Source organism: Trifolium pratense, linkage group LG6 (assembly GCF_020283565.1).
Source record: "Trifolium pratense cultivar HEN17-A07 linkage group LG6, ARS_RC_1.1, whole genome shotgun sequence".
Taxonomy (NCBI): domain Eukaryota; kingdom Viridiplantae; phylum Streptophyta; class Magnoliopsida; order Fabales; family Fabaceae; genus Trifolium; species Trifolium pratense.
This window is the reverse complement of record NC_060064.1, coordinates 12,621,153-12,631,650: the sequence shown is the minus strand read 5'-3', so window position 1 is coordinate 12,631,650 and position 10,498 is coordinate 12,621,153.

Here is a 10,498-nt window from a genome sequence, read left to right as displayed (position 1 = left end):
TTAGAGTATGTTTGGATGCGAGAATTTTTTGAGGTAAAGTAATATTTTGAGGAAATTTAAATTATTTGAGGTGAATTTCATTGTTTTGATGATAATTTGAAGAATTTTCAAAACGATGGAAATTTATGAAGTATTTTGTTCAAGTTAAATTTAGAGAATTTTAAAATGACATCTAAAATCAAAGAATTTGCAAATTGTAGGTTCAATATTTGACTTGAAGAGTGTGTATATATAATGGAGTCTTGTGGTGTTTTTTTTTTTTAAAAAAAAAAACTCGGTGTCCGGCCTTATGACCGACTAATTCGAGGAGACCAATCCCACCGTCCACTTGCGGGGACCCTATTTAAAGCTAGAGTTTTTTGCTCTGTATGGACTAGTCCACCGAAAATTGGCACTAGAGGGAATCGAACCTGAAACCTTGAGAGGAGCATACTCTAAAAATCCAAGCCAACACCACTAGGTCAACTCAAGTGTCAAAATTATTCTTGATTATTAAGATTGTATATAATTTTTTTAAAAATAAGTTTTTACAAATTTAATATTTAGAATATTTTATTAAGCACTTAAAATATTTAAATGATCCTTATGAAAACATTACATATATTTAAGACCTTGTGATTACAAAATCACAAGAAATTTTAAATTATTTAAACATTGTTAATACTTTAAATAATTTTTTATTGTTATATATTCAATTCTGAAAATGGGCCAAGTCCGTTACAATAATAAACCCACGAAAGGAGAGATATACTCTAACCACACCCCCTTCTCAGTTGTTTAATCAACTTAAACAACTACATATATCTAGTTATATCCAACGATTTTACATTTTTTTAACCAACTTAAACAACTACCTCAATTATCTAGCAATGTAAGACTTATTGATAGATCAAAGCAGTAGCTCTCTCTCAAGGCTAAGGGATTAAAGGGTCTATCAGCCATTGTCAATGGCTTAGACCCTCAATGTAGGTAGGACCCACAAAGGCATGAGTTGGTTGAATGCGAGAGAGGATGGCATTGCTACTTCGCAAAGATATTGTGCCTACAAGGACTCTCAATGTTAAATCAACGAGGGTTTTAAGCGCCAAAATGTTTAACGAGTTGAAAATGTTAGTTTTTCTTTGGAGTTAAGAGAACTTTTGTTGTTGACATTAAAAGTAAAATAGGACGGTCTCCGTGAAGATAACTTAGTTAGTAGTGACATCATATTTATCCGCTTATATTCATCGTAAGAGATGAACTTCTAATTTGAGTGGAAAAAAAAAAAGAGACGAACTCCTAACCACTAGACAACTTGATAAAAAAAAAAAATCGAGGACAATTTGAGTAATAAAATGAATTCGGGTCATATGATCTTGTTTTCTCCAATATTCACCTGAAACATTTGAATTTTTGCAACATGCACGACACTCAACATTTTTCAATCATAAACATGCTTTATGTGGGCTATAAGAATTATTATTAATAATTTTAAAAGTCCTTCTAAACAGAGTGCTTGTTTTAAGGAACACTAATCATCATCTATCAAACTCACAGAGAGAGACAAGCAAAAACAAAGTGTCTTTGACCATGTAGTTTGTATTCTGACAATGTAGCTTTTATGTTCTGTTGAAGTATACTTACCTTGTGCGTGTGTATCCAAGGATCCGATAGACTATGGTCAGAAATAAGTTGAGATCCTCTCCATTTTTTATGTTTTTCATTTCTTTTATTACCAAAGTTTTTAAATATTTTGGGGTGTATAAATGATATTTGGACTCACTTGATGTCACATTTTTGCATTTATATTCCCAAAACTATATATAATAATGGAGGAAATGGAAAGAATTTAAAATGGAGAGGATCCTAACTCGTCGTAACCTTCTTCCTTAAATTTGTACTTTATTTTCCACCTCAACATCTTTGTAGGTTTGGGTAAAAAGGAATTAAATGAGTCATTTTCCTACCACACCAATTATTTCTTTTGATTAACTTAATTAAATGTATTGGACATGTCCATTTATTGGATAATTTCAATTACTTTAAAAGATTAGTCTCAATAATTGCAGAAGGAAATATTGATTTATTAAAAATCAACTTATTTAAATACTCCTTTAACAATTAGACACTTGTATTTAGGGGTGAAAAAATGGACAGAATTCACCGGCCAAATCCGTTTAATAACAGATATTTTTGGCAGACTAAGTTAAAGTTTTGAACCAGCCTCTTAAGTTGGTCAGTCTCATTTAACCTCAAGACCACAACACTGTGTTTTCGAGGTATCTTATGTATTTTCCCTCACAGATTTATCCTTCAAAAAGAATATCGGTGGTTTCAAAAGTGTAAATATTGAATATAAATTAGACTGGTCTCGATTCTCTAACTATGTGAATTTTTTTAGGTATATACCAAAATAGTAGCTTAAGTTAGATTTTACTTAAATTAATTGTAGGTATTTTGTCGTTGTATGCTATTAACTTGGATATTGTGATTTTTTTCACAAATTCATTGCATCTATTGGAATGAGTGAACAAATATTATTATTTTTAGTAAAAAAAGAAAAACTCTACAAATCAATTTGTAATGTGATAGATACATGATAAATATATTTCATATTATATTTTATTAAATATGTGACTCTAAACCTAGCTTGAACATATGCACCTAACTCCAATGGAGTGGTCTGATAATCTAACTAATTTTAGATGTTTAATTGGATGAACTAAGCAAACAAGACGAAAAATCAAACAACAATACCGTATCAAGATGACGAACAACATAACGCTGCACTAAGGTGATGAAATCGCAAAAGAAAAAAACTAAAAAACTCAATTTATGTAAAAATTAAATCACTTATTTAAATTAAAAGAGAGAAGAAAATATGCAAAGAGGTGATTTTAGGTCAAAATTGACCTAAAACCATCCCCTCGCCGGTAAAAGAAGAAGAAAAAAACTTGAATCAAAAAAATAAAAAAACTAGGGTCTGCCGTTTCTTTTTTCGATTTAATTGATTTGATTTGTAAAGTTGAATAAACTTTTAATCCAAAGTTTTAAAATGGTTGTAAACATCATATATTTTTAATCCGATCATAAACTTGATAGCAGATTATTCAGTAAATCGTAAAAGAGAGTCTAATACTATTTTAGAATGAGAGTTGAATTTAACTCAATCTTATAAAACTAGTTTATAAGATGATGCTTATCTAAGAACCACTAAAAAAGGTACTCAATGAAAAAGAGTACTCATGATTAAATGTTGACATGGTGTGAATGCAAATAAAAGTTGAACAATTTTGTTATATATGATGATGATGATGATGATGATGATGATGATTTTAGGAAGCAAGTGCATGTGATGATATGCATGGAAAGGTGGGACGCAGTAAAGGATGAAGCAAAAATGATGTTAGAAAGCAATAAAAAAATGAGGAACAATCCAAAGGATTGGTCAAGAAACCGTGCAATAATTTATTATCAATGACGTTAAGCAAACACAGTCTTACAATACAACAATGGCTCTGCCTCTGCCACCCTTCCTCTTTCTCTGCAAACTTTTTTTATTATAAACGAAACAATGGTAACAAAGCCTCTTTCATTAAACCTCGAACACTTCGTCAAACAAAGCCAAAAAAATTGTTTTGTTTTTTCATTTTGCTTATATTGTGTGAATCCAACACTATTTTTTGTTCTGTTTCTTTCTTTCTTACACAAGGGTTTCTTGCTAGCATCAATATTATTTAGTGGCTTGTGTCATTAATATGTAAATATGTGCGTTAAAGGTATGCACTATTTCTTCCATTTTGAGTATGCTGAGGCAATTCATGACGGTCGATAATTTAAAATTTGGTAATCTTTCAAATGTGTGATGTATTCAGGTCAAAATTTCCAGTATCATTTGCTATATTTAAATTATTATTTATGTACAATAGAAATCACAACATCGGTGCTCTAAGAGAAACTCATATGGTAGATATACAGCTATCAAAATGCGTCGGACTGATGGACTGATCTATTAATCCATGGTTTTGGATGAGCTAACCTAAAAAATATAGTCCAAAAAGTAATTAGGCTTTTTTTTGTCCAAGTCCATGTAACCTATATGGACATCCGGTAGTGCTAGCCATCAGACTTTGGGCCGACCTATTATAAACACATTTATGTCATTTAAATGTGTAAGCTTAATAAAAAGAGATATATTTTTCCTAAAATTAGAGTTTAATTGATACTCATTTTTCATTTATTTTGTCTAGCTCGCCGGACAGGGCTAGGTCGGGCCAGTCATTTGACAGCTCTAGGTAGATACTAGAGACCAGTGTTGTTCGTGACATTTTATGGGTTTTAGACAAAATGTAAGAAAATATCTTATTTCATTTAATATAAAGTAATAACACAATAATAGAACTTGAAAATGTGAAATTTGCTTGTAAAATGTCACGGGAGTAAAAAATTTCAAATTTTTTTCTTCCATAAAAACATGACCAAATAAATAATTTTATTATACATGCTAAATTAATACTTCTTTTAATGTGTAATTTTTAATAATTATTTTACTTTTCTTTTATTGTCAAAAATTAAATATTCTAATTTTAGTCTGGTTTTAATATTTTTAGCTCATTTAAATTACTATAAATTACCCTCGTGACAAAATATTTTTTAAAAAATTATTTATATATTTTTAGTTTAATATGAATTATTTTATCATACTATTTTGTTAATTTAATTTTTTAATTTTAAAATATATTTATAGGTTAAATCATTAATTATTTTCTTTTACGTGGTTTCTAACTCATCAGAACAAATTCTGGACATGAGTTTGAACTATAGAGATATAATAAGATAAATTTATTATATCATGTTATATATCTCATCAAACACTCAATTGAAATAAAATAGAATAGAACTATCTCATATATTTTGAATAATAATTTGAACACAAATTTTCGCAAATAATTTGTTACTCTCTCTGATTTTAACTATAAGCAAATATTAATCAAATATGTTTTGATATTTGCTTATATTTATATTCAAGACTGAGAGATAATTTACTAAATCTGAATGATTACTTGAATACAATTATTTCACTAACAATTAAGAAGCTTAGTGGAGTATCTAAAAGAAAATGAAAAAACTAGAAAGATTTTTTATTTTTTACGACTAAAATGTAAAACTTGAAATTATTAAGTTAAAAGAACTTTTAATTAATTTTTTTTACTGGTCAAATAAAAACAAAGTCTAACGATTCAAAGTCCAAACGAATAAAAAATATGACCAATTAAGTCAAAATTGTAGGACTCAATGTTTCAAAAAAAAAAAGTAGGACTTCAAAAAACATTTTTTTTTTGAAGAAGCCAAAATGAAATATATTAACACAAACAGCCTCCTCAGCACAAGACGTACCAAGGTAGACTAAAAAAGTTTACAATAGAGTCAAAAAGATGCAAATACAATCAAATCATACAAGGCCCAAACACAACAATGGACTAGACCACCAGCTATGGTAGTTCAAAGCTAACGTAATACTCGTCGACTTTAACCACCTAAATGAGAATAGCTTGATCTTATCCAACAAAAGATGAGGTGTGCCTGTTGAGCCTTTGAACAAACGATGATTTCTCTCTGTCCATATCACCCAAACACAAACTAGCCAAAGAAGCTGTAGAAAAGACTGTCGTACTCGAGATACACCTGCCGAAGCTGTAAACTGGACAAAATGATCATGTAAAGTAGTAAATTCCAACGAAGAAATGTCAGCCCACACACAAACTAAGTCCCAAAGAGAGACAACAATGCTACAAGATAAAAATAAGTGATGGACCGATTCAGTCCCTCCACAACCAAACACACAAGAGTCAACGGTAGAAGACAGAACTCCACGAGTGACCAGGTTGGCTCTCGTGGGCAACCTATCCCGCAATAAGCGCCACGCGAAGATGGAAACCTTCAATGGAACCTGAGGGTGCCAAATAAGATTTTCCGCATCATGTAAGACAGCATGAACCTGATGAGTCAGAATTTGATAACCTCCCGCACAGTATACCCTGTATCAGGATCTGGGCTCCACTGCCACCTGTCTAAAGTCTGATCCTGCAAAGAAATGTCAAGAAGTAAAAACTGACACTCCCTCAACAACTCCTCCTCCCACGCCCTCAACTGTCTCCGCCACACCCACGCCTCTCCATCTGCCCCCCACCCTAAAGCAAACATCTCTGCGACCGAGCGCGATTTGGTCTCAGCCAACGAAAATAGGCGACCAAACCGCTCCCTCAACGGGATCCCATCCAACCAAGGATCGGTCCAAAAAAGAGTATCTGAACCATCCCCTACCCTCCTCATAACATGCTCCCCAAACCACCTCCCACCTAACTCACCCTCACCCTCTCTAATACGCACTATCTCCCTCCACCACACCGAGCCTCGCTGACCTCCCTCACAAAGTCTACCATTCTCAACCCCATACCGATCTGCCAACACTCTAAACCACAAGCCCTCTCTATCCACCAACATTCTCCAACACCACTTACCCAGCAACGCTAGGTTAAACTCACGCAACTGTCTAACCCCCAATCCTCCGTACTCCTTACACGAACAAATGTCTTTCCAGCTCACCCAAGAGATTTTCCTAGAATCCTCACACCCCCCCCAAAAAAATTTAATAAAAAGAGATTCAATAGAGGAAATGATACCTGAGGGGACCTTGAAGAAAGAAAGAGCATAGACAGGTAAGGAAGTCAAGACAGACTTTAACAAAACCAGACGACCACCGAACGACAAGAATCGACTTTTCCACCCAGACAATCTATTCTTTATACGAGTCAACACCGGTTCCCAAAACACCAGGCGCCGCGGATCACCCCCAATCTGGAGACCCAAGTAAAGAAAAGGAATCTTTCCCACTTTACAACACAAGACCGACGCAGCTTCACCTAACCAGGAATCAGGAATATTAACGCCAACCAATAAGCTCTTGTTAAAATTTACCTTCAACCCCGACATAATCTCAAACAGCACTAAAACAGCCCGAAGAGCCCGAACATTTGCCCAACTTTTAACCCCCAACAAGAGAGTATCATCAGCGAACTGAAGATGTGACACCCTGATTGACCCTTGACCACCAATACTATATCCCGTAAACAAATTACGCGCTACCATCGCTTCCATAAGCACATTAAGACCTTCAGCCGCCAAAAGAAAAAGGAAAGGAGAAAGCGGATCACCTTGCCGAAGACCTCGCCGAAGTGGAAATTCATCAGTCGGACTTCCATTAACTAATACAGAAGCTGTAGCCGTGCAAACACACTCCCTAATCCACTTTCTCCATAAAGTTGGAAACGACATTCTCCCCATAACGTCATCAAGATACCCCCAATCCACCGAATCATATGCTTTCTCAAAATCAACCTTGAATAACATAAGATCCTTTTTAGACTTACGCGCCTCCTCCACTATCTCGTTTGCAATTAGAATACCATCAAGAATTTGTTTATTCTTCACAAACGCAGTCTGGGACTCAGATATTACACTACCAATTACTTGTCGCAGCCTATTAGCTAAAACCTTCGCCAGAATTTTATAAAGGCTTCCCACAAGCGAAATAGGCCGAAAGTCGTTCAACCTTTGAGGGTTATCCGTTTTGGGTATCAAGGCAATGAACGTAGCATTAATACCTTTAGACAACCTGCCGTTCCGATGAAAGTCAATAAGGAAACGCGTAACATCACCTCTCAACTCGACCCAGAAGTCTTTTATAAAACCAAAATTAATTTCGTCGGGACCCGGACTTTTAAAACTGTCACAATCCCATACAGCTTGTTTCACCTCAGCCTCCGAAAAGGGTTTGATTAAATCTCCAACCTCCACCTGATTCAACCGCTTAAATTGAAGGTCTTCAACCCCCGGACTCTCCACATTTGGAGCTTTAAAGTGGGACTCAAAATGCGAAAACACCGCCTGCCTAATTGGAATCACCCCCTCCAACGTAACACCATCAACCTGAATAACAGATATGGCATTCCTGCGACGGCGACTTGCCAAAATCGAATGAAAATACTTAGAGTTAGCGTCCCCTTCCTTGAGCCACAACGACCGAGATTGTTGCCAACTGATACTGGCATGTAACTTAGACAGCGAGTGAATATCATACGAAACCCCATGAAGCTCGGTTAACTCCGCCTCAGAAAGACCATCTTCCTCCCCCTTCTCATCAAGAGCAGACTGCCTAACCTTCAAAGACTCAATGCGACTAGGAATATTTTGAGTGTGAGCCAAGTGCCAATCTCACAAAGCCACCTTGATCATCTTGAATTTTTCCTTAAGCACATAGCCACCCTAGCCATCAACCTGAAATGAATTCCACTTTTCTCTGACAAACACATTGTAACCAGGAATATCCTTCCAACACTTAAGCATCCTCGACGGACGAGGTCCCCAATCTTCCTCGTTCGCAGACAAGACCAAAGGGCAATGGTCAGACAACCCCCGTAACTTAGTTACTTGTTTGCAGTGTGGCCAAGACAAGCACCATTCCTCAGATAGAAGGAACCTATCAAGACGGCTCATTGAAACACCGTCCCATTTGAACCAAGTAAACTTACGTCCAATTAAGGGAAGATCAATCAGAGAATTATCTTCAATAAATCGATTAAAAGAGATATGATCCAAAGATCGATGCCCGCCCCTAACCGACCGTCTTTCATCAAAGTGCTTGACAGCATTAAAATCCCCACACACACACACCTTCTTTCCTACCATAGAACCAAGCCGCACCGAAAAATAATCCCACAACCCTTGCTTAGCCCCGTCATCACATGGCGCGTAGACATTTGCCACATGAAACTCATCCCCTGTCCTAAGGAACTGACCATGACACCACAAAACATGCTCACGGTTTTCAGTCGACCAAACCTCCACCTCAGACGTGTCCCACATAGTTAAAAGCCCTCCTGACGCCCCAAGCGACGGGCGATAAGAGAACCCGTGTGGAGAACTGCCCCAGAGAGTCTTACAAAGAAAATCATCGAGAAAAGCCCTCCTACATTGCAGGACTTACAAAAGTTAGGACTTAAAGAAAATAATTCACATTATTCAAGCTGGTTTGAAAATGGAAAGGTCCTAATAGGATCAGTTTTTTCCTTTGGAAAGAAGATCATGGTATAGATTTATAACTAATGAAGTGAGACACAAAATCATTTTGACAAATGACAATAATTGTCCCGCTAGCATTTAGTATGGTCTAGTAGAAAACATTAGTTATTTCACCGACATTTAAATTAATTACTAATTTATTTGTTTGACCAAAATGAATTTTTATATTTTTTTGGAATTATTATTACTCCCTCCGGTCCTTTTTATAAGGAACAATTTGGAAAAAAAATTTGGTCCTTTTTATAAGAAACAATCATTAAATTTATTCTTACAATTCCATTTCTACCCTTATTAAATTGTATTCATTCCAAAGTTATGCATTAATTAGAGTGACATATTCCCTAAGAATAAATTAATACACCAAGGTTAGTTTTGGAATAGATTGTAAAATTTTAGAATTTTTATTAAGAAAGATAAGGTTTCTTGGTATGTGTGTTTTTACCAAATTGTTCCTTATAATAAGGACCGGAGGGAGTATTAACTTAAAACCAAACAATTACTCCCTCCGGTCCTTTTTATAAGGAACAACTTGAAAAAATCACACAGACCAATGAATCACATTTAACATAATTATTTTCATTTAATACTTTTATAAATTTAAATTTATTCCATATATACCCTTATTTAATTACTCTTTATTCAACTAATTTACTTATTTTTAAATTCTCTTTCATAATAAATAAGGGCATAAGTGAAATTGAACATTAAAACATTTGAAAATTGGTCAAAGTTTCTTATAAAAAGGACCAAATTTTTTGTCCTAAGTGTTCCTTATAAAAAGGACCGGAGGGAGTAGTTTGTTGACTATGATTTGATTGACCATGATTTATTGCAAGTTTAGTTGCTTTTACAAACCCGAAAAATGCCCTCCAAATTAAACTGGTTGAGGGCCTAACCCTTCGTCATATCAAATAATAATAACAAAATAAATCAATGTATCTTTACGTCTTGCTTAATTGTATTTAATTGATGAATCACAATTTCTTGTTATTTAAATTTTGTTGATAATATAAGTTGTCGTTGAGATTTATGTGTAAAAACAACACTAATGCTAAACAGTTATTTCAAGCATTTGTTAAGCATATTTAAAATGGAAATATGGATAAAATTAATGCTAGAAAGATAAATATTAAACTATTTGTAAAATTAATGCTATGGGAGTATCATTTTTAAATAGCAATATTGGAAGACTGTTGGCGTTTTATAGACATCAGCAAATATGTATATATGTAATGAAAATTTAAGATGTTCTTTAGAGAATGAAATTATTTTCTTTGAAGAGTGTCAAAGTCACATTAGAAATTGGATTTGGATCCAAATCCTTGGAAATTTACTTGTAGCTTATTATTGTATGGGGTTTTTGTCCCCAAGACTAGTT